At 58.9% G+C, this 23,849-nt stretch overlaps 1 pseudogene; it reads right to left on the bottom strand.

Moving 5' to 3' along the window:
* LOC148138816 (uncharacterized) overlaps positions 1–23,849 on the bottom strand; it is a 56,916-nt pseudogene that overhangs the window by 14,014 nt on the left and 19,053 nt on the right.

Below are 23,849 nucleotides of genomic sequence, written 5' to 3'. Positions count from 1 at the left end.
GGGTGGACAGAAGGGGGTGAGAGAAATAGGGGGTCAGAGAGAGGGGGACAGAGAGAGAGGAGGGACAGAGAAAGGGTGTGCAGAGAGAGCGAGAGAGGGGATAGAGAGAGAGTGGGGCAGAGAGGAGGGGGCAGAGAGAGAGGGGGACAGAGAGAGGGGGGAACGAGAGAGGGGTCAGACAGAGAGAGGAGACAGAGAGAGGGGACACAGAGAGGGGCACAGAAGTCGCGGGACAGGGAGAGGGAGGACAGAGAGAGGGGGAAGGAGAGAGGCGGACACAGGGGGACAGAGAGAGAGAGGGGACAGACAGAGAGGTGAGACAGAAGTGTTCAGAGAGTGGCGGGACAGGGGGGGGGGAGAAAGGGGGTACAGGGGGGAGAGAGATGGGGACAGAGAGTGGGTGACAGAGAAGGGTGACAGAGAGTGGGAGGACAGACAGAGGGGGAACTGAGAGGGGGGAATGGGAGAGGGGGGAGAAAGAGAGGAGGATAGAGAAATGGGGACAGAGGGGGACAGAGAGGTGGGTCAGAGAGAGGGAGCAGAGATAGTGGGGTGACAGAGAGAGAGGGGGAAAGAGAGAGGGTGGACAGAGAGAGGGGTGGAGAGAGATAGGGGGGCAGAGAAGGAGTGGGGACAGAGAAGGAGGGGCAGAGGGAGAAGCGGGACAGAGAGAGAGGGGTGAGAGAGGGGGGCAGAGAGTGGGGGACAGAGTGAGGGGGTACAGAGAGAAGGGGTAGAGAGAGGGGGGAGAGAGAGGGGTACAGACAGGGGAGCAGAGAGGGGGGGACAGAGAGGGAGAGGGGACAGAGATTGGGGACAGAGAGTTCTGGACAGACAGAGGGGGGACAGCAGAGGCCGGACAGAGAGAGGGGGGACAGAGAGAGGGGGACAGAGAAAGGGTGTGCAGAGAGAGCGAGAGAGGGGATAGAGAGAGAGTGGGGCAGAGAGGAGGGGGCAGAGAGAGAGGGGGACAGAGAGAGGGGGGAACGAGATAGGGGTCAGACAGAGAGAGGAGACAGAGAGAGGGGACACAGAGAGGGGCACAGAAGTCGCGGGACAGGGAGAGGGAGGACAGAGAGAGGGGGAAGGAGAGAGGCGGACACAGGGGGACAGAGAGAGAGGGGACAGACAGAGAGGTGAGACAGAAGTGTTCAGAGAGTGGCGGGACGGGGGGGGGGAGAAAGGGGGTACAGGGGGGAGAGAGATGGGGACAGAGAGTGGGTGACAGTGAAGGGTGACAGAGAGTGGGAGGACAGACAGAGGGGGAACTGAGAGGGGGGAATGGGAGAGGGGAAGAAAGAGAGGAGGATAGAGAAATGGGGACAGAGGGGGACAGAGAGGTGGGTCAGAGAGAGGGAGCAGAGATAGTGGGGTGACAGAGAGAGAGGGGGAAAGAGAGAGGGTGGACAGAGAGAGGGGTGGAGAGAGATAGGGGGCAGAGAAGGAGTGGGGACAGAGAAGGAGGGGCAGAGGGATACGCGGGACAGAGAGAGAGGGGTGAGAGAGGGGGCAGAGAGTGGGGGACAGAGTGAGGGGGTACAGAGAGAAGGGGTAGAGAGAGGGGGGAGAGAGAGGGGTACAGACAGGGGAGCAGAGAGGGGGGGACAGAGAGGGAGAGGGGACAGAGATTGGGGACAGAGAGTTGTGGACAGACAGAGGGGGGACAGCAGAGGCCGGACAGAGAGAGGGGGGACAGAGAGATGGGGACAGAGAGGGAGGGACAGAGAGAGAGGCATAGAGAGGGAGAGATAGCGAGGGAGGGAGAGAGAAGGGTACAGACAGAGGGGGACAGGGAGGGGGTGACAGAGAGACTTGGAGAGAGAGAGGGGGGACACAGACAGAGGGGTCAGAGAGAGGGGGGCAGAGAGATGGGGGGACGGAGAGCGGGGGACAGAGAGAGAGGGCAGACAGAGGGGTGAGATAGAAGGAGTCAGAGAGTGGGGAACAGAGAGTGGTGGGCGGGAGCAGAGAGGGAGGGGGCAGAGAGAGAGGCGGGACAGAGAGTGGGGGTGACGGAGAGATGGGTGGACAGAGAGAGGGAGTGCAGGGAGGGTGGGACAAAGACAGGGGGACAGAGAGATGGGGACAGGGAGAGCGTGGACAGAGAGAGGGGGCAGAGAGAGGGAGGACAGCGGGGATCATGACAGAGAGAGGGGGGGCAGAGAGGGGGAGAGATGGAGCAGATAGAGTGGGGACAGAGAGTGGAGTCGTAGAGAGGGGGTCAGAGAGAGGGGGAACAAAGAGAGGGGACAGAGAGAGGTGTACAGAGAGGGTGGACAGAGAAAAGGGGAACAGAGAGAGGGGTGGACAGCGAAAAGGGGGCTGAGAAGGAGGGGGGACAGAGAGGGAGGGAGTCAGAGAGACAGGTGGACAGAGAGCGCAATGGACAGAGAGAGGGGGACAGAGAGAGAGGGGGTGTCAGATAGATGATGAACAAAGAGAGGGGGACAGTGAGGGGCGACAGAGGGCATGGGGAAAGAGAGACGAGGACAGAGAGAGGGGGACAGAGAAAAGGGGAGATAGAAGGGGTCTGAGAGTGGGGGGGGGCAGAGAGTGGGGAGACAGAGTGTGGGGACAGAGTGGGTGGACAGAGAGAGGGGAAAAAGAGAGACAGGGAGAGAGAGGGGGACAGAGAAATGCGGTCAGAGGGGGGTCAGAAAGAGGGCGGCAGAGAGAGGGGGGAAGATAGAGAGTGGGGACAGAGAGGGACGGGGACAGAGAGAGTAGAAAGAGAGAAAGGGGTAGGGAAGGAGGGGGCACAGAGAGTGAGGGGGACAGAGAGAGGGGTGGACAGATAGAGAGGTGAACAGAGAGAGGGGGACAGAGAGTGTGGGGCAATGAGAGAGGCGGGACAGAGAGAGGGGAAACAGAGAGAGGGGGAGAGAGAGCGGGACAGAGAAATGTGGACAGGGGGGACAGAAAGAGGCGGGACAGAGAGAGATGGGACAGAGAGAGTGTGGGGACAGAGAAGGAGGGAGACACAGAGAGGGGTAAAGAGAGAGGGGGTAAGAGAGAAGGGGGTAGAGAAGGAGGGGGCACAGAGAGGGAGGGGGACAGAGAGAGAGGTGGACAGAGAGACGGGTGAACAGAGAGAGGGGGACAGAAAGAGTGGGGCAATGAGAGAGGCGGGACAGAGAGAGTGGAATCAGAGAGTGGGGGGAGAAGAGGAACACAGACAAATGTGGACAGGGGTGCAGAAAGAGGGGGTAGAGAGAGGGGGTACAGAGAGCGGGGACAGAGAGGGGGGGAATGAGAGAGGGGAAAAGCGAGAAGGGGACAGAGAGAGTGGGAGATAGAGGATGTCAGAGAGAGGGGGACAGAGAGTGTGGGGATGGTGAGGTGGGGATTCTGACGGCTTGGACAGAGAGGGGGGGACAGAGGGGTCAGTGAGAGGGGTGACAGAGAGACAGGGGTACAGACAGAGAGGGGGAACAGAAAGAGGGGGACAGAGGGGTGCGAGAGAGGGGGTGACAGAGAGGGAAGGGACAGAGTGGAGTGAGGGGAGCAGAGAGAGGCGGGGACGGTGTGTACAGAGAGAGAGGGGAGACAGAGAGAGGGGCAGAGAGAGTGGGGACAGAGAGGGGTGATAGTGAGGGGGGACAGAGAGAGTGGGGACAGAGAGCGCGGGTTACAGAGAGAGGAGGAACAAAGAGAGGGGGAACGAAGAGAGGGGGAACGAAGAGAGGGGGACAGAAGGGGAGACAGAGAGGGCGGACAGAGAGGGGACAGAGAAAGGGGGAGAGAGAAGGGGTGAGTGAGTGCAGGGACAGAGAGTGGGGGTCAGAGTGGGTGGACAGAGAAAAGGGGACAGAGAGGGGTGGACGGGGGGGGCAGAGAGAGGTGCAAAGCAGAGGGGGGCACAGAGAGGGGAGAGAGAGAGAGGTGTACAGAGAGGGGGGACAGATATAAGGGGAACAGAGGGGGCACCGAGAAAGGGGTGGACAGAGAAAAAGGGGCAGAGAAGGAGGGGGGGCAGAGAGGGAGGGGGTCACAGAGATGGGTGGACAGAGAGAGAGATAGATAGAGAGGGGGGCAGAGAGAAGGGGACAGAGAGAGGGGGTGTCAGATAGAGGATAGACAAAGACGGGGGACAGAGGGGGGCGACAGAGAGCGGGGGACAGAGAGAGGGGGAACAGAGAAAAGGGAGAGATAGAAGGGGTCAGAGAGTGGGGGAGAGAGAGTGGGGGGAGAGAGTGTGGGGACAGAGTGGGGGTGAGGATAGAGGGGGACAGACGGCGGGGACAGAGAGAGGGGAAACACAGAGGGAGAGAGAGGGGGAAAGAGAAATGTGGTCGGGGGGCAGAAAGGGGGGCAGAGAGAGAGAGGGGGAACAGAGAGAGGGGGTACAGAGAGTGGCGGACAGAGAGAGGGGAAAGAGAGTGGGTGGACAGAGAGAAGGGGACAGAGAAGGAGGGGGCACAGAGAGGGAGGAGGACAGAGAGAGGTGGACACTAAGAGGGGTGAACAGAGAGAGGGGAGACAGAGAGAGTGGGGCAGAAAGAGAGGCGAGACAGAGACAGGGGGTGACTGAGAGATGGGAGGACATAGAGGGAGGGGGCGGGGATGGGGGCAGAGCGAGGGGGGACAGAGAGAGGGGACAGCGAAAGGGGGACAGAGAGAGGGGACAGAGAGATGGTGGACAGAGAGAGGCGTACAGAGAAAGGGGGGACAGAGACAGAAGGGGACAGAGAGAGGGGGGACAGAGCGATTGGGTACAGAGAGAGGGGGTACAGAGAGCGGGGGACGGAGAGGGGGGAAAGAGAGAGGGGACGGGGGGCAGTGAATGAGGTGACAGAGAGACAGGGGGACAGACAGAGAGTGGGAACAGAGAGAGGGGGACAGAGGGATGCGAGAGAGGGGCTGACAGAGTGGGAAGAGACAGAAAGGGGGACAAAGTGGAGTGAGGGCACAAAGAGAGGGGACAGGGAGAGGCGGGAATAGAGGGGGGACAGAGAGAGAGTGGACAGAGGGAGAGGGGGCAGAGAGAGAGAGGGAGGAGAGAGGGTGGCATGATAGAGAGAGAGGTGATAGAGAGTGGGGAGACAGAGAGAGGGGGCGAAGAGGGGGGAAGAAAGAGTGGGGACAGAGAGAGCGGGTTAAAGAGAGAGGGGAGACAGAGAGAGGGGGCAGAGAGAGTGGGAACAGAGAGGGAGCAGAGAGGGGGCAGAGAGAGTGGGGACAGAGAGAGCGGGATACAGGGAGAGGGGGACAGAGGGGGGAGCAGAGAGGGGGACAGAGAGAGGGGGACAGAGAAAGGGAGGCGATAGAAGGGGTCAGAGAGTGCGGGGACAGAGAGTGGGGAACAGAAAGTGGTGGGCAGAGAGAAGGGCGGAGCAGAGGGGGCACAGAGAGGGGGGACAGTGAGAGGTGAACAAAGAGGGGGACAGAGAGAAGGGGAACAGAGAGGCGGGCAGAGAGAGGATGTGTGAAAGAGAGGGACAGAGAAATGGGGACAGTGAGGGGGGACAGAGAGAGGGGGCAGAGAGGGGGCAGAGAGAGAGAGAGTGGGGACAGAGAAGGACAGGGACATAGAGGGGGACAGAGGGGACACAAGGATAGGAGTGGACAGAGAAAAGGGGGACAGAGAGCGAGGGGGACAGAGAGACGAGTGGACAGAGAGAGGGATGGACAGAGAGAGCGGGTCAGAGAGACGGGGGCAAAGAGAGGGAGGACAAAGGGGGCAGGACAGAGGGGGGACACAGAGGGGGACGGAGAAAGGGAGTCTGAAAGCGGGGGACAGAGAGAGGACAGAGAAATGGGGATATAGAAGGGTTCAGAGAGTGGGGGGACAGAGAGTAGGGGGACAGAGTGCGGGGACAGAATGAGGGGACAGAGAGAGGGGGATAGAGAGAGTGGGACAGAGAGAGAGGGGGAGAGAGAGGGAGACAGAGAAATGTGGACGAGGGACAGAAAGAGGGGGGCAGAGAGAGGGGGGCAGAGAGAGAGTGGGGTCAGAGATAGAGGAGGACAGAAAGAGGGGACAGAGAGAGGGTGGAGAGAGAGAGGGGTGAACAGAGAAAGGTGGGTCAGAGAGAGTGGGGCAATGAGAGAGGGGGTGACAGAGAGATGGGTGGACAGAGAGAGGGGGCAAAGTAAGGGCAGAGCGTGGGGGACAGAGAGAGGGGAACACAGAGAGAGGGGACAGAGAGAGGAGGTCAGACAGAGGGGAGACAGAGGGGGACTTAGAGAGGGAGAGAGAGAGAGGTGGACAGAGAGGGAGAAACTGAGAGAGGGGGACAGTCAGAGGGGGACAGAGAGAAGGGACAGAGAGAGGGGACAGAGAGAAAGGGGCAAAGAGAAGGGGGCAGTGGGGGCGACAGAGAGCGGGGGACAGAGAGTGGGGGAAGAGAAAGGGGGAAGATGGAAGGCGTCAGAGAGTGGGGGAAGAGAGTGGGGGGACAGAGAGAGGGGGACAGAGAGGGGTGGACAAAGAGGGGTGGACAGAAAGAGGGGACAGAGAGAGGGGGACAGAGAAGGAGGAGGCACATAGAAGGAGGGGGCACAGAGAGGGGTGGACAGAGAGATGATGCACAGAGAGAGCGGGGCTGAGATTGGGGCAGAGCGAGCAGGGACAGAGAGAGGGGGAGACACAGAGAGAGGGGGACAGAGAGAGGAGGTCAGACAGAGGGGAGACGGGGGGACAGAGAGAGGGAGAGAGTGCTGGACAGAGACGGAGGGACAGAGAGAGGGGAACAGACGGGGGGACAGAGACAGGGACACACACGGGGGACAGAGAGACGGGGACAGGGAAAGAGGGGACAGAGGGAGAGGGGGACAGAGGGGATGGGACAGATGGAGGGGAGACAGAGAGACGGGGTACCGAGAGAGGGGGGACAGAGTTGGGGGACAGAGAGGGTGTACAAAAGGGAGTGACAGAGAGGGGGGTGGAACAGAGTGGGGGAGAGTGAGAGGGGGACAGAGAGAGAGGTGTACAGAGAGGGGGGATAGAGAGCGGAGGACCGAGAGAAGTCGACAGAGAAAGGGAGGCATAGAAGGGGTCAGAGAATGGGGGGACGGAGAGTGGGGGGACAGAGAGTGGGGGGACAGAGTGGGGGGCAGAGAGAAGGGTACTGAGAGGGGGGTCAGAGAGAGGGACAGAGAGAGGGGGACAGAGGGAGGGGAGAGAGAGAGCGGGACAGAGAGAGGGGGAAAGAGAGAGGGGGACAGAGAAAGGGGAGAGAGGGGGTACAGCGAGAGTGGGACCAGAGAGGGGGACAGAGAGAGAGGGACAGAGGGAGAGTGGGAGCCGAGAGAGGGGGGGACAGAGTGGGGGACAGAGATAGAGGGGGCAAGGCGAGAGAGCGTAAAGAGAGAGGGGAACAGAGAGAGGGGGACAGTGCGAGGGGGGTATAGAGAAAGCCTGACAGACGGGGGGACAAAGAAAGGGGGACAGAGAGGGAGGACCGAGAGCGGGTGACGGAGAGAGGGGGACAGGGAGGGGGGAGATAGGAGGGGTCAGAGAGTGTGGGACAGAGAGCGGGATCACAGAGTGGGGGGACAGAGAGAGGCGGAAAGAGAGAAAGAGGGACGGAGGGGGTGGGACAGAGAGAGTGGAGACAGAGAGAGGGAGAACAGAGAGAGGGACAGAGAGGGGAGACAGAGAGAGAGGGAGATAGAAGGGGTCAGAGAGTGCGGGGACAGAGAGTGGGAGGACAGAGAGCGGGGACAGAGTGGGGCACAGAGATTGGGGGACAGAGAGAGGGGGACAAAGAGGGGGAGATAGAAGGGGTCAGAGCGTGGGGCGAGAGAAAGAGGGGGGAAAAGAGTGGGGGCATAGAGTGGGGGGACAGAAAATGGGGGTACAGAGTGGGAGGCAGAGTGGGGGGCAGAAAGGAGGACAGAGAGATGGGGTACAGAGAGAGGGGAGACAGAGAGGGAGTACAGAGAGAGGGTGACAGAGAGAGAGGGGAGATAAAAAGGTCAGAGAGAGGGGAGACAGAGAGTGGGGGGACAGAGAATGGGGAACAGAGTGGGGGCAGAGTTGGGGACAGAGTGGGGGACAGAGTTGGGGACATAGAGAGTGGGGTACAGAGACGGGGGACAGAGAAAGGGGAACCAGAAAATGGGGACAGAGAGAGAGAGGGAGAGAGGGGGGACAGACAGAGGGCGCGCGAGAGAGGGGGCGAGAGAGAGGGGGAGAGAGAGAGGGGGAGAGAGAGAGAGGCGAGAGAAGGGGAGAGTGAGTGGGACAGAGAGAGGGGGTAGCGAGTGGGGGAACAGAGAGAGGGGGACAGAGAGGGGGAAGAGTGAGAGCGTGAGTGAGGGAGAGAGTGAAAGAGGGAAGGGGTGAGAGAGGGAGAGAGAGGAGAAAGTTCAGTGACATTTAGGGGAGACAGTTGGTGAAGAGAGAGAGGGGGAAAGAGAGAGTGAGGGGTAGAGAGAGGGGTTGAGAGAGGGGGTGTCGGGAGAGGCGTGGAGAGAGACGGGGGTAGAGAGTGAGAGGAGTGAGGGGGAGGAGAAGGGGAGGAGAAGGGGAGAAGAAGAGAGGGGATAGAGAGAGAGGCGTGGAGAGAAAGTAGGTAGAGAGAGGGGTAGAGAAAGGTGGTTAGAGAGAGAGTGGGAGAGAGGGGGAGAGGGAGATAGAGGGGAGATGGGGAGAGAGTGGGAGATAGAGAGGGGAAAGAGAGAGGCTGTAGAGAGAGGGGGAGAGAGAGGTAAGAGAAAGGGGTAGGGAGTGAGCTGGACAGGGTGAGGGGGAGAGAGAGAGTGTGAAAGAAAGGAGGGTAGGGAGAGGGGGCAGAGGGAGGGGGCAGATGGAGAGGACGAGGAAGGGGCGAGGGAGGGGGCAAGTGAGGGGTCGAGGGAGGGGTCGAGGGAGGGGTCGAGGGAGGAGTCGAGGGAGGGGTCGAGAGCGCGGGGGAGAGAATGGGAGACCGGGGAGAGAGAAGGGAGATGGAGAGAGGGGAGATGGACGGGGAGTTGGAAATGGGAGTTGGAGAGTGGGGGAGAGAGAGAGAGAGGAGAGACAGAGTGAGGGAGTGAGTGAGGGAGGGGGACAGAGGGGGACAGAGGGTGGAGAGAGGGGGAGATGGAGATGGGGAGGTGGAGAAAGGGGTATTGGAGAGGGACGTTGGAGAGGGGAGAGTGAGGGAGGGGAGAGAGAGGAGTCAGAAGGGAGGGTAGAGAGAGGGCAGAGAGAGACAGAGGTAGGTAAAGAGAGAGGGAAAAGAGAAGGGAGTAGAGAGAGGGTGGTGAGCGAGGGGGAGAGAGAGGGGGAGATAGAAGCATGGAGAGAGATGCAGAGAGAAGGGGAGAGAGAGGACAGAGAGAGGGGTGAGAGACGGTGGTGACAGAGGGGGTGTGAGAGAGCTGGGAGAGAGTGGGGACGAGATTGGGGCGAGAGAGGGCAAGAGACGGGGCAACAGTGGGGGCGAGATAGGGGCGAGAAAGGGGGGCGAGAGGGGGGCCAGAGAGAGGTGTCAAGAGAGAAGGGAGCGAGAGAGGAGGAGAGAGAGATTTGGGGAGAGAGGGGGAGAGATGGGGGGAGAGAGATGGTGGAGAGAGACGTCGAGAGAGGTGGGAGAGAGGGGAGAGACAGGGAGGAATAGGTGTGTAGAGAAAGGGAGATGGGGCGAGAGAGGGGGAAAGGAGGGAGGAGGAGAGAGGGAGGGGGAAAGAAGGAGAGAGAAAGAGGGTGGAAAGAGAGGGGGAGAGAGAGAGTGGAGAGAGAGGGGGTGAGAGAAGGAAGAGAGGGGGAGAGAGAGGGAGAAAGAGAGGGGAGTGAGTGGGGAGAGAGGGGAGAGTGAGAGGGAGGGAGGGAGTCAGAGAGTGAGGGTGTGAGAGAGGGAGGAAGACTAAGGTGACAGAGTAGGGGTGGGAGCTAGTGAAGAGTAAGAGATGGAGAGAGAGGGGTAGAGGGGGAGAGAGTGGGGCGAGAGAGAGGGGCGAGGTAGGGGTGAGAGAGCGGCGGAAGAGAGGGGGCGAGAGAAGGGGAAAAGAGAGGGAGAAGAGAGATGGGCAGAGAGAGAGGGGGTCGAGAGAGAGGGGGTAAGAGAGAGGTGGAAGAGAGGGGGTGAGAGAGGGGGAGATAGAGTTTGTGGAAAGAGGGGGAGGGAGAGATTGACGTAAGAGTGGAGACAGGGGGAGAGAGGATGTGACAGAGAGGGGAGAGAGGGTGTGAGAGAGAGGGCGTGGGATAGGGGGTGAGAGAGGGGTAGAGAGGTTGTGAGGGAGAGGGTGTGAGAGAGGTGGCGAGGGGGTTGAGAGAGAGGGGGAGAGGGAGCGGGGAGATAGAAGGGGTAAGAGAGAGAGGTGAGAGAGAGTCGAGAGAAGGGGAGAGAGAGGGGGATAGGGAGGGGTAGAGAGGGGTAAGAGAGGTTGGCATGAGGGGAGACAGAGGGTGTGAGAGAGAGGATGTGTGAGAGCGTGTGAGACAGGATGTGAGGGGGTGAGAGAGAGAGGAGGAGAGAGTGGGGAAGAGTGAGGGGGACAGAGAGCGTGTGAGAGAGAGATTGTGAGAGGGTGTGAGAGCGAGGGTGTGAGAGAGAAGTTGTGAGAGAAGTGGTGAGAGAGAGGGATGGTGAGGGGGAAGGGTGGGGTGTGGGGGAGAGAGAGGGGGCAGAGAAAGGGGTAGAAAAAGGGGGAGAGAAAGAGGGGGAGTGAGATTAGGGAGAGAGTGGGGAGAGAGTGGGGAGAGAGGGGGAGAGTGAGAGGGTGAGAGAAGGAGGGGGAGAGACAGGGTGGAGAGAAGGATGGGAGTGAGGGAGAGAGAGAGAGGATGGAGAGAGAGGGGAGAGAGATGTGTGTGATAGTGGGGGAAGAGAGTGTGGGAGAGAGTTTGGGAGAGAGTGGGGAAAAACTGTGGGGAGAGAGAGGGGAGAGTGAGGGGGGAGAGAGGGAGGAATGAGAGAGCGAGAGAGAGAGGGGAGAGATATAGGTGACAGAGTGGGGGAGAGAGTTAGTGAAGAGAGAGGGGGAGAGAGATTGAGGCATGGAGAGAGGGGGTGAGCGGGGTAGAGAGCGTGGGATAGAGAGAGAGGGGGAGGGATAGGTGGGTGGAGAGAGATGGGTGGAGAAAGATGAGTGGAGAGAGAGAGACTTAGGGGAGAGAGAGGGTGCTAGAGAAGGGGTGTGAGAGGGGGAGAGGGTGGAGAGAGAGTGGGAAAGAGGGTGAGAGAGGGGAGTGAGTGGGGGAGAGAGAGGGGAGTGAGTGGGGGTGAGAGAGGGGAGAGTGAGACGGAGGTATGGAGAGAGGGAGGATGTAAGAGAGGGAGGGAGAGTGAGGTGACAGAGTAAGGAGAGGGAGCTAATGAAGAGGGAGATGGGGAGAGAGAGGGGAGAGAGAAGGGGAGAGAGAGAAGGATATAGAGGAGAGAGAGTTGGGCGAGAGAGAGGGGAAGAAGGGGGAACAGAGGGGGCAAGAGAGAGGCGAGAAAGAGGAGGGGAGAGAGAGGAGGTGAGAGAGAGGGGGCGAGAGAGGGGGAGAGCGCGGGGGAGAGGGGGGAGAGACAGGGAGAGAGAGGGGGAGAGAAGGGGGAGAGAGAATTTGGGGAGAGAGTGGGTGAGAGAGGTTGGTGTGAGCGAGGAGAGAAGGGGGTGAGGGGGTAGAGAGGGGGGCGAGAGTGGAAGAGGGAGGGTGGAGAGAGATGGGGAGAGAGGGGGGAGAGAGAGGTTGGCGTGTGGGTGGAAAAGGGGGAGAGAGAGGGGGAGACAGAGGGTGTGAGAGAGAGGGTGTGCGAGAGAGGGTGTGAGGGGGTTGAGAGAAGGGGGAGAGAGGGAAGAGAGAGAGGGTGAGAGAGATAGGGTGTGAGAGAGAGGGAGGAGAGAGATGTGGGAGAGTGAGGGGGAGAGAGAGGGTGTGAGAGAGAGGGTGTAAGAGAGGGTGTGAGAGAGAGGGTGTGAGAGACGGATTGTGAGAGAGGCGGTAAGAGTGTGGATAAGAGACCGGGGTGGTGAGGGGAAGAGTGGGGTGTGGGGTAGAGAGAGGGGACAAAAAAGGGGGTAGAGAAAGGGAAGAGAATGGGGGTGAGAAAGGGGAGAGAAAGAGGGGTGAGATTGGGGAGTGTGTGGGGAGAGAGTGGAGCAGAAAGAGGGGGAGAGTGAGAGGGTGAGAGAGGGACGGGGAGAGAGAGGGTGGAGAGAGGGGGGAGAGAGGGGGAGAGAGGGGAGAGAGAGAGGGGAAAGAGATGGGGTGAGAGTGGGGGAAGAGAGTGGCGGAGACAGTGGGGAAAGATACTGGGGAGAGAGGGGGAGAGGGAGGAAGTGAGAGACGGAGAGAGAGAGGAGAGATTTAGGTGACAGTGTGGAGGAGAGAGTTAGTGAAGAGAGAGGGGAGAGAGAGAGAGATCGATGGGTAGAGAGGTGGGTGAGCAGGGTAGAGAGAGAAGATAGAGAGAGGGGTGAGAGAGGGATGTAGAGAGGTGGAGAAAAAGGGGAGAGAGGGGAGAGAGGGGGAGAGAGAGGGGTCAGAGAGGGGGAGAAAGAGTTGGCGAGAGAGGGGGAGAGAGGGGGAGAGAGAGGGGAAGAGAGAGTTTGGTGAGAGAGAGGGGGAGAGAGAGAGGTTGGCGTGAGGAGGGAGAAAGGGGAGAGACGTGGGAGTCTGAGGGTGTGAGAGGGAGGGTGTGAGAGGGAGGGTGTGAGAGGGGGATTGAGAGAGGGGGTGAGAGAGGGGGAGAGTGAGGGGGAGAGCTAGGGTGTGAGAGACAGGATGTGAGAGAGGGTGAGAGAGAGGGTGTGAGAAAGTGGTTGTGAGAGAGGCGGTGAGAGAGGCGGTGACAGAGAGGGGGTGAGAGAGAGGGGCGGTGAGGGGGAAAGAGTGGGGTGTGGGGGACAAAGAGTGGGTAGAGAAAGGGGGAGAGAAAGCGGAGCGAAAGAGGGGGAGTGAGATTGGGGAGACAGTGGGGAGAGAGAGAGGGGAAGAGTGAGAGTGTGAGAGAGGGAAGGGAACAGAGAGGGTGGAGAGAGACGGGGAGAGGCGGGGAGAGAGAGATGGGAGCGAGATGGGGGTGAGAGTGGGGAAGAGAGTGTGGGACAGTGTGGGGAAAGACAGTGGGGAAAGGGAGGGGAGAGTGAGAGGGGGAGAGGGAGGGAGTGAGAGAGGAGAGCGAGAGAGGAGAGATTTAGGTGACAGAGTGGGGTAGAGAGTTAGTGAAGAGAGAGAAGGGAGAGAGAGACATCGAAGAATAGAGAGACGGGGTGAGTGGGGTAGAGAGAGAGGGTAGAGAGAATGGGTGAGAGAGGGGCGTAGAGAGAGGGGGAGAGAATGGGGAGAGAGAGGGTGCGAGAGAGGGGGAGTGAGTGAGAGAGAGAGGGGAGAGAGTGGTGGTGAGAGAGGGGAGAGTGAGAGATGAGGGATAGAGAGGGAGGGAGTGAGAGAGGGAGGATTTGAGAAAGGGAGGGAGAGTGAGGTGACAGAGTAAGAGGAGGGAGCTAGTGAAGAGAGACAGAGATGGGGAGAGAGAGGGCGAGAGAAAGGGGGAGATGTGGGGACAGAGGGGGCGAGATAGATTGGGCGAGAGAGATGGTGAAGGAGAGGGAGCGAGGGAGGGGGCGAGAGGGGTTGAGAGAGACGGGCTCGAGAGAGGGGGGCAGAGAGAGGGGGTGAGAGAGAGAGGCGAGAGAGAGGAGGCGAGAGAGTGGGGAGAGAGGGGGAGAGAAAGGGGGAAAGAGAGTTTGGGAGAAAGGGGGAGAAAGAAGTTGGCGTGAGGGGGGTAGAGAGGCAGAAGGGAGAGGGGAAGACAGAGGGTGTGAGAGAGATTGTGTGAGAGAGAGGGTGTGAGAGAGGGAGTGGGAGAGGAGACAGAGATGAGGAGAGTGACGGGGACAGAGAGGGGGAGAGAAAGGGGAGAGAGAGATTGGAGAGAGTGAGGGGGAGAGAGAGGTAGGCGTGAGGGTGGAGAGAGGGGTGAGAGAGAGGGTGTGAGAGAGCTGGAGGGAGAGGGGACAGAGATGGGGGAGAGTGACGGGGAGACAGAGGGGGAGAGATAGGGGAGAGAGAGATTGGAGAGAGAGAGGGGGAGAGATAGGTAGGCTTGAGGGGTGGAGAGAGGGGTGAGAGAGAGGGTGTGAGAGAGGGGGAGTGAGTGAGAGAGAGAGGGGAGAGAGTGGTGGTGAGAGAGGGGAGAGTGAGAGGTGAGGGGGAGAGAGGGAGGGAGTGAGAGAGGGAGGATTTGAGAAAGGGAGGGAGAGTGAGGTGACAGAGTAAGAGGACGGAGCTACTGAAGAGAGAGATTGGGAGAGAGAGGGCGAGAGAGAGGGGGAGATGTGGGGACAGAGGGGGCGAGAGAGATTGGGCGAGAGAGATGGTGAAAGAGAGGGAGCGAGAGAGGGGGCGAGAGGGGTTGAGAGAGAAGGGCTCGAGAGAGAGGGGGCAGAGAGAGGGGGTGAGAGAGAGAGGCGAGAGAGAGGAGGCGAGAGAGTGGGGAGAGAGGGGGAGAGAAAGGGGAAAGAGAGTTTGGGAGAGAGGGGGAGAAAGGAGTTGGCGTGAGGGAGGAGAGAGGCAGGAGGGAGAGGGGGAGATAGAGGGTGTGAGAGAGATTGTGTGAGAGAGAGGGTGTGAGAGAGGGGGTGGGAGAAGGGACAGAGATGGGGAGAGTGACAGGGAGAGAGGGGGGGGGGGAGAGAGATTGGAGAGAGTGAGGGGGAGAGAGAGGTAGGCGTGAGGGGTGGAGAGAGGGGTGAGAGAGGGTGTGAGAGAGAGGGTATGCGAGAGACAGTGTGAGATAGCGGGTGAGAGAGGGTGCGAGAGAGAGGTTTTGAGAGAGGGTGTGAGAGAGAGGGGATGATAGATAGAGGGGTGAGAGGGGTTGGATGGGGGAGAGTGGGTGGTAGGGAGAGAGAGAAGTGGCAGAGAAAGTGGAGAGAAAGGGGGGGACAAAGAAGGGGAGTGAAAGTGGGAAGAGAGTGGGGGTGAGAGAGTGGGGGTGAGTGAGTGGGTGAGAGAGGGAGGGGGATAGAGAGGGGGAGATAGAGGTCGATAGAGAGAGAGGGAGAGCGAGGGGGCGAGAGAGATCGGGCGAGAGAGGGAGAGAGAGAGGGGAATGAGTGGGAGTGAGAGGGGACAGAGTGGGGGAGAGAGACCGGAGTGAGTGGGAGAGAGAGGGGAGTGAGAGGGAGTGAGAGAGGGGAGAGTGAAAGGGAGGGAGGGAGATAGGTAGGGATTGAGAGAGGGAGGATGTGAGAGAGGGAGTGAGATAGAGGTGACAGACGAAGGGGAGGGAGCTAGTTAAGAGAGAGAGTTGGGGAGAGAGAGGGGGTTGAGAGAGGGGGTGAGAGAGAGGGGGAAGGAGAGGTGGGTGGAGAGAGGTGAGTGGAGAGAGATGAGTAGAGAGAGAGAGGGGGTGAGAGAGTGGGGGAGAGAGAAGTTGCGAGAGAGGGGGAAGAGAAAGAGAGAGAGAGAGTTTAGTGACAAAGTTTGGCGTGAGGGATGGAGAGAGGGTTGAGAGGGAGGGGTGAGGGACAGTATGTGAGTGAGAGGGTGTGAGATAGGGGATGAGAGAGAGGGGGTGAGAGAGAGGGTATGCGAGAGACAGTGTGAGATAGCGGGTGAGAGAGAGGGTGCGAGAGAGAGCTTTTGAGAGAGGGGGTGAGAGAGGGGGTGATAGATAGAGGGTAAGAGGGGTTGGATGGGGAGAGTGGGTGGTAGGCAGAAAGAGAAGGTGCGGAGAAAGGGGAGAGAAAGGGGAGAGAAAGAAGGGGAGTGAAAGTGGGAAGAGAGTGGGGATGAGAGAGTGGGGGAGAGTGAGTGGGTGAGAGAGTGAGGGGGAGAGAGAGGGGGTGATAGAGGGTCGGTAGAGAGAGAGGGAGAGCGAGGGGGTGAGAGATTGGGCGAGAGAGGGAGAGAGAGGGAAATGAGTGGGAGTGAGAGGGGAGAGAGAGGGGAGTGAGAGGGAGTGAGAGAGGGGAGAGTGAGAGGGAGGGAGGGAGAGAGGTAGGGGTTGAGAGAGGGAGGATGTGAGAGAGGGAGTGAGAGTGAGGTGACCGAGCAAAGGGAGTGAGCTAGTGAAGAGTGAGAGATGGGAAGAGAGAGGGAGTTGAGAGAGGGGGTGAGAGAGAGGGGGAAGGAGAGGTGGGTGGAGAGAGGTGGGTGAAGAGAGATGAGTAGAGAGAGGGGTTGAGAGAGTGGGGGGAGAGAGAAGGTGCGAGAGAGGGGGAAGAGAAAGAGAGAGAGAGAGAGTTTGGGGAGGAAGATTGGCGTGAGGGATGGAGAGAGGGTTGAGAGAGAGGGGTGAGGGACAGTATGTGAGAGAGAGGGTGTGAGATAGGGGACGAGAGAGAGGGGGTAAGAGAAAGGGTGTGAGAGAGAGGAGGTGATAGAGAGGGTATGCGAGAGACAGTGTGAGATAGCGAGTGAGCGAGAGGGTGCGAGAGAGAGGTTTTGAGAGAGGGGGTGAGAGAAAGGGGGTGATAGATAGGGGCTGAGAGGGGTTGGATGGGGGAGAGTGGGTGGTAGAGAGAGAAAGAAGGGGCAGAGAAAGTGGAGAGAAAGGGGGAGAGAAAGAAGAGGAGTGAAAGTGGGAAGAGAGTGGGGGTGAGAGAGTGGGGGAGAGTGAGTGGGTGAGAGAGTGAGGGGGAGAGAGAGGGGGTGATAGAGGGTCGGTAGAGAGAGAGGGAGAACGAGGGGGGTGAGAGATTGGGCGAGAGAGGGAGAGAGAGGGGAATGGGTGGGAGTGAGAGGGGAGAGAGTGGGGGAGAGAGAGACGCGAGTGAGTGGGAGAGAGAGGGGAGTGAGAGGGAATGAGAGAGGGGAGAGTGAGAGGGAGGGAGGGATGGAGGTAGGGATTGAGAGAAGGAGGATGTGAGAGTGAGGTGACAGAGCAAGGGGAGGGAGCTCGTGAAGAGAGAGAGATGGGGATAGAGAGAGGTTTGAGAGAGGGGGTGAGAGAGAGGGGGAAGGAGAGGTGGGTGGAGAGAGGTGAGTGGAGAGAGGTGATTGGAGAGAGATGAGTAGAGAGAGAGGAGCTGAGAGAGTGGGGGGAGAGAGAAGGTGCGAGAGAGGGGGAAGAGAAAGAGAGAGAGAGAGTTTAGGGAGAACGTTTAGCGTGAGGGATGGAGAGGATTGAGAGAGAGGGGTGAGGGACAGTATGTGAGAGAGAGGGTGTGAGATAGGGGATGAGAGAGAGGGGTGAGAGAGGAGGGAGAGAGATGTAATGAGAGAGGGTGTGCGGGAGAGGGTGTGAGCGAGAGGTTGTGAGAGAGAGGGTGAGAGAAAGGGTGTGAGAGAGAGGGGTTGGGATGTGGTTGGGTGGGGAGAGTGAGTGTTGGGGAGAGAGAGAGGCGCAGAGAAAGGGTGAGAGAAAGGGAGAGAGAAAGAGGGAGAGTGAGAGTGGGAAGAGAATGGGGGTGAGAGAGTTGGGGAGAGTGAGTGAGAGAGGGAGGGAAGAGAGGGGGTGAGGGAGGGTCATTAGAGTGAGGGGGAGAACGAGGGTGGAGAGGCAGGAGAGAGTGGGAGAAAGAGGGGTGAGGGGGAGAGAGAGGGGGAGAGAGGGGGCGAGAGAGGGGGAGAGCGCGGGGGAGAGAGAGGGAGAGAGAGGGCAGTGAGTGGGGGTGAGAAAGAGGAGAATGAGAGGGAGGGAGAGAGGGAGGATGGGAGAGAGTGAGGGAGAGTGAGGTGACAGAGCAAGTGGAGGGAGCTAGTGAAGTGTGAGAAATGGGGAGAGACAGGGGGTTGAGAGAGGAAGTGAGAGAGAGGGGGAAGGAGAGGTGGATGGAGAGAGAGATGGGTGGAGAGAGCTGAGCAGAGAGAGGGGTGAGAGAATGGGGAGAGAGAGGGTGCGAGAGAGGGGGAAGAGAAAGGGAGAGAGAGAGTTTGGGGAGAGAGGGTGTGAGAGAGGGTGTGAGAGAGAGGGTGTGAGATAGGGGTGAGACAGAGGGGTGAGAGAGGAGGGAGAGAGAGGTGGTGAGAGAGGGTGTGAGTGAGAGGTTGTGAGAGGAGGGTGAGAGAAAGGATGTGAGAGAGAGGGGTGAGAGGGTGTTGGGTGGGCGAGAGTGAGTGGTGGGGAGAGAGAGAAGGGCAGAGAAAGGGGAGAGAAAGGGGGAGAGAAAGAGAGGAGAGAAAGGGGGCGAGAAAGAGGGGGAGTGAGAGTGGGAAGAGAGTGGGGGTGAGAGAGTAGGGGAGAGTGGGTGAGAGAGGGAGGGGAGAGAGAGGGGATGAGACAGAGTCAGTAGAGAGAGGGGAGAGCGAGGGTGGAGAAGCGGGAGAGAGACTGGGAGAAAGAGTGGTGAGGGGGAAAGAGAGGGAGAGAGAGGGAGGGCAGTGAGTGGGGGTGAGAAAGAGGAGAATGAGAGAGAGAGAGAGAGGGAGGGAGTGAGAGAGGGAGGATGTGAGGGAGGGAGGAAGAGTGAGGTGACAGAGTAAGGGGAAGGAGCGAGTGAAGAGAGAGAGATGGGAGAGAGAAGGGTAGAGAGAAGGGGTGAGAGCGCGGGTGAGGGAGAGGGGAGAGAGTGGGGCGAGCGAGAGGGGAGATGGAGGGACAGAGGGGTCAAGAGACAGGGGGCGAGAGAGGGGGGGTGAAATAGATGGGGGCGAGAGAGAGGGGGTGAGAGAGGAGGCGAGAGAGAGGGGGATAGAGCGGGGAGAGAGAGTTTGGGGAGAGAGTGGGATAGAGAGGTTGGCGTGAGGGGGAGAGAGGGGGAGAGAGAGGGTGGAGAGAGAGGGTGTGTAAGAGAGAGGCGAGAGAGGGGGGCGAGAGACGGTGTGAGGGAGGGTGGAGAGAGATGGGGAGAGAGATGGGAGAGAAAGGGGAAGAGGGAGTTTGGGGAGAGTAGGGGAGAGAGAGGTTGGCGTGAGGGGGAAGAATGGGAGAGAGTAGGGAGACAGAGTGTATGAGAGAAAGGGTTTGAGAGGGAGGGTGTGAGAGAGAAGGTGCGATAGAGAGGTTGTGTTAGAGGCGGTGAGAGAGGGTGGTGCGGGAGAGGGGTGATGAGGGGGGAAGAGTGGAGTGTGGAGGAGAGAGGGGGCAGAGACAGTGGGAGAGAAAGGGGGAGAGAAAGGGGGAGAGAAAGGGGAGAGAAAGAAGGGGAGTGACATGGGGGAGAGAGTGGGGAGAGACTGGACGAGAGAGAGGGGGTGACTGAGAAATTGAGAAAGGGAGGGGGAGAGAGAGGGTGGAGAGAGAGGGTGGAGAGAGAGCGGGGGAAAGAGAGTGAGGGAAGACAGATGGGGGCAAGAGTGGGGGCAGAGAGTGGGGGAGAGTGTGGGGAAATACAGTGGGGAGAGAGAGGGGAGAGAGATGGGGAGAGGGAGTGAGTGAGAGAGAGAGAGGAGAGATTTAGATTACAGAGTGGGAGAGAGATTTAGTGAAGAGAGTGGGGAGAGAGATCGAGGGGTAGGGAGAGGGAGTAAGCAGGGTAGAGAGAGTAGGGTACAGAGAGTGGATGAGAACGCGGGTAGAGAGGGGGGGAGAGAGAGGGGTGAGAGAGAGGGGAGGGGGAGGGAAAGGATGAGAGACAGTTTAGGGAAGGGGAGAGAGAGGTTGGCGTCAGGGGGAGAAAGGGGGAGAGAGGGTGTGAGAGGGGGGATGAGACAGTAGTAGAGAGGGGCTAGACAGAGTGTGTGACAGAGAGGGTGTGAGAGAGTGGGACTGAGAGAGAGGGGGAGAGAGAGGGGGAGAGAAGGGGAGAGTGATGGGGAGAGAGGGTGTGAGAGAGAGGGTGTGAGAGAGAGGTTATGAGAGAGGCGGTGAGAGGGTGGGGGTGAGAGAGAGAAGTGGTGAGGGGGTAAGAGTGGGGTGTGGGGAGAGGGAGCAGTGTAAGGGGGAGAGAAAGGGGGAGAGAAAGGGAAGAGAAAGAGGGGGAGTGAGATTGGGGAGACAGTGGGGAGAGAGTGGGGGAGAGACAGAGGGGAGAGTGAGAGGGTGAGAGAGGGGGGACAGAGATGCTGGAGAGAGAGGGGGAGAGAGAGGGGGAGAAAGAGAGGGGAGGGAGAAAGGGGAGAGAGATGAGGGTGAGAGTGGGGGGAAGAGAGTGAGAGAAGAGATTGGGGAGAGTGTGGGCAAAGACAGTGCTGAGAGGGAGGGGAAAGTGAGAGGGGAAGAGGGAAGGCGTGAGAGAGGGAGGATGTGAGAGAGGGAGGGAGAGTGAGGTGACAAAGTAAGAGGAGGGAGCTAGTGATGAGAGAGAGAGATGGGGAGAGAGAGATGGGTAGAGAGAGGGGGTGAGAGAGCGGGGTAGGGAGAGGTGGGTGGAGACAGCTGCGTGGAGAAAGATGAGTGGAGAGAGAGGGGGTGAGAGAGAGAGGGGGAGGGAGAGGCGTAGAGAGGGAGGGAGTGAGAGAGGGAGAGAGAGGGGTGAGACGGGGACAGGGGGCGAGTGAGAGGTGGCGAGAGAAAGGGGCGAAAGAGAGGCGACGAGAGAGGGGGACGAGAGAAACGGTAAAGAGAGAGGGGAAAGAGATGGGGGTGAGAGTGGGGGAAGAGAATGGGGGAGAGAGATGAGAGAGTGAGAGGGGGAGTGATGGAGGGAGTGAGAGAGGGAGAGAGAGAGGGGAGAGACTTAGTGACAGAGTGGGAGAGAGGGATAGAGACATTGAGGGGTCGAGAGAGGGGGTGAGCGGGGTAGAGAGAGGGGAAGAGCGAGGGGGTGAGAGACAGGTGTAGAGAGAGAGGAGAGTTTGGGGAGAGAGGGGAGAGTGGGGGGAGAGAGGGGGAGAAAATTGTAAAAACATTTTGGATTCTCCTTAAACCTATTTGCCAAAGCAATCACATGTACCCTTTTTGCCCTCCTGATTTCCCTCGATCCCTACAAAAGACTGCAATCTCCCCCTCACTGACTGATCCCTACCCAACAAGACACAAACCTCCTCATTGACTGATCCCTACCCAACACTGCACTCACCCCCTCGCTGACAGATCCCTACACAACACTGCAATCTACCCCTCCCTGATTGATAGCTACACAGCACTGCACTCACCCCCTCCCTGACTGATCCCTACCCAACACTGCAAACTACCCCTCCCTGACTGATCCCTGCCCAACACTGCAATCACGCCCTCACTGACTGATCCCTACACAACACTGCACTCACACCCCTCCCTGACTAATCCCTGCCCAACACTACGCAAACCCCCTCCCTGAGTGATGCCTACCCAACATTGCACTCACCCCCTCTCTGACTGATCCCTACCCAATACTGCAATCTTCCCCTTCCAGCCTGATCCCTACCTAACACTGCACACTACCCCTCCCAGCCTGATCCCTACCTAACACTGCACTCTCCCCCTCCTGACTGATAGCGACACAACACTGCACTCACCCCATCCCTGAGTGATCCCTCCGCAAACCCTTTCCCTGACTGATCTCTACCCAACACTGCACTCACCTCCTCCCTGACTGATCCCTATCCAATACGGAAATCTCTCCCTCCCTGACTGGTCCCTACCCAACACTGCAATCACACCCTCCCTGACTAATCCCTACACAACACTGCAATCACACCCTCCCTGACTGATCCCTACCCGACAATGCACTACCCCCTCCCAGAGTCATCCCTACCCAACTCTGCACTCGCCCCCTCCCTGACTGATCCCTACCGAACACTACACAAACCCCCTCCCTGACTGATCCCTACCCAACACTGCACTCACCCACTCCCTGACTGATCCCTACCCAACATTGCCATTTCCCCATCCCTGACTGATCCCTACCCTACACTGCACTAACCCCCTCCCAGACTCATCCCTACCCAACTCTGCATTGACCCCCTCCCTGACTGATCCCTATCTAACACTGCACTCACCCCCTCCCTGACTGATCCCTACCCAACACTGCACTCACCCCATCCCTGACTGATCCGTACCCTACACTGCACTCACCCCCTCCCTGATTCATCCCTACCGAACTCTGCACTCACCCACTCCCTGACTGATCCCACCCAACACTGCAATCTCCGCCTCCTGACTGATCCCAACCCAAAACTCCAATCTCACCCTCCTGACTCATCCCAGCACGACACTGCACACACCCCCTCCCTGACTGATCCCCACCCAACACTGCACTCATCCCCACCCTGACTGATCCCTACACAACACTGCACTCTCCCCCTCCCTGACTGATCCCTACACAACACTGCAATCTCTCCCTCCCTGACTGATCCCTACCCAACACTGCAATCACCCCTCCCTGACTGATCCCTACACAAAACTCCAACCTCCCCCTCCCTGAGTGATCCCGAACCAACACTGCAATCTCCCCCTCCCTGACTGATCCCTACACAACACTGCACTCACACCCCTCCCTGACTAATCCCTGCCCAACACTACGCAAACCCCCCTGACTGATGCCTACCCAACACTGCACTCACCCTCTCCCTGACTGATCCCTACCCAATACTGCAATCTCCCCCTCCAGGCCTGATCCCTACCGAACACTGCACTGATAGCTACAAAACACTGCACTCACACCCTCCCTGACTGATCCCTACACAACATCTCCAATCTCCCCCTCCCTGACAGATCCCTACACAACACTGCACTCACCCCATCCCTGAGTGATCCCTACCCAACACTACGCAAACCCTTTCCCTGACTGATCCCGACCCAACACTGCACTTTCCCCCTCCCATCTGATCCCTATCCAATACGAATATCTCCACCTCCCTGACTGGTCCCTACCCAATACTGCAATCACACCCTCCCTGACTAATCCCTACACAACACTGTAATCACTCCCTCCCTGACTGATCCCTACCCAACACTGCAAGCACCCACTCCCTGACTGATCCCTACCCAATACTGCACTCACCCCCTCCCTGACTGATCCCTACCCAACACTGCAAACTCCCCCTCCCTGACAGATTCCTACACAACACTGCAATCACCCCCTCCTTGACTGATCCCTACCCCACACTGCAATCTACCCCACTCTGACTGATCTTTACACAACATTGCACTCACCCCCTCCCTGACTAATTCCTGCACAAATCTGCAATCTCCCCCTTCCTGACTGATCCCTACCCGACACGGCACTCACCCCCTCCTGACAGATCCCTACACAACACTGCACTCATCCCCCCGACTGATCCCTACCCAACACTGCAATCTCCCCCTCCTGACAAATCCCATCCCAACACTGAATCACCCCCTCCCTGACTGATCCCTACGCAACACTGCAATTACCCCCTCCCTGACTGATCCCTACCCCACGCTGCAATCTACCCCTCCCTGACTATTCCCTACACAACACTGCACTCACACCCTCCCAAACTGATTCCTACACAATACTCCAATCTCCCCCTCCGTGACTGATCCCTATACAACACTGCACTCAAACACTCCCTGACTGATCCCTACCCAACACTGCAATCACACCCTCCCTGACTGATCCCTATCCAATACTGCACTCACGCGCTCTCTGACTGATCCCTACACGACATCTCCAATCTCCCCCTCCCTGACAGATCCCCACATAACACTGCACTCACCCGATCCCTGATTGATCCCTACCCAACACTACGCAAACCCTTTCCCTGACTGATCCCTACCCAACAATGCACTCAACCCCTCCCATCTGATCCCTATCCAATACGGATATCTCCCCATCCCTGACTAGTCCCTATCCAACAGTGCAATCACACCCTCCCTGATTAATCCCTACACAACACTGTAATCACCCCCTCCCTGACTAATCCCCACCCAACACTGCAAGCACCCACTCCCTGACTGATCCCTACCCAACACTGCAATCTCCCCCTCCCTGACAGATCCCTACCCGACACGGCACTCACCCCCTCCCTGACTGATCCCTACCCAACACTGCACTAACCCCCTCCCTGACTGATCCCTACCCTACACTGCACTCACCCCCTCCCTGACTCATCCCTACCCAACTCTGCACTCACCCCCTCCCTGACTGATCCCTACCCCACACTGCAATCTCCCCATCCCTGACTGATCACTACCCGACACTGCACTCAC

This window comes from Chiloscyllium plagiosum, unplaced genomic scaffold, assembly GCF_037043375.1.
Source record: "Chiloscyllium plagiosum isolate Xiang-an unplaced genomic scaffold, Cpla_swu_hap1 HiC_scaffold_39, whole genome shotgun sequence".
In the NCBI taxonomy this organism is placed as follows: Eukaryota; Metazoa; Chordata; class Chondrichthyes; order Orectolobiformes; family Hemiscylliidae; genus Chiloscyllium; species Chiloscyllium plagiosum.
The sequence above is the reverse complement of the archived record's forward strand: the minus strand, read 5'-3'. Positions and strand labels throughout refer to the sequence as shown.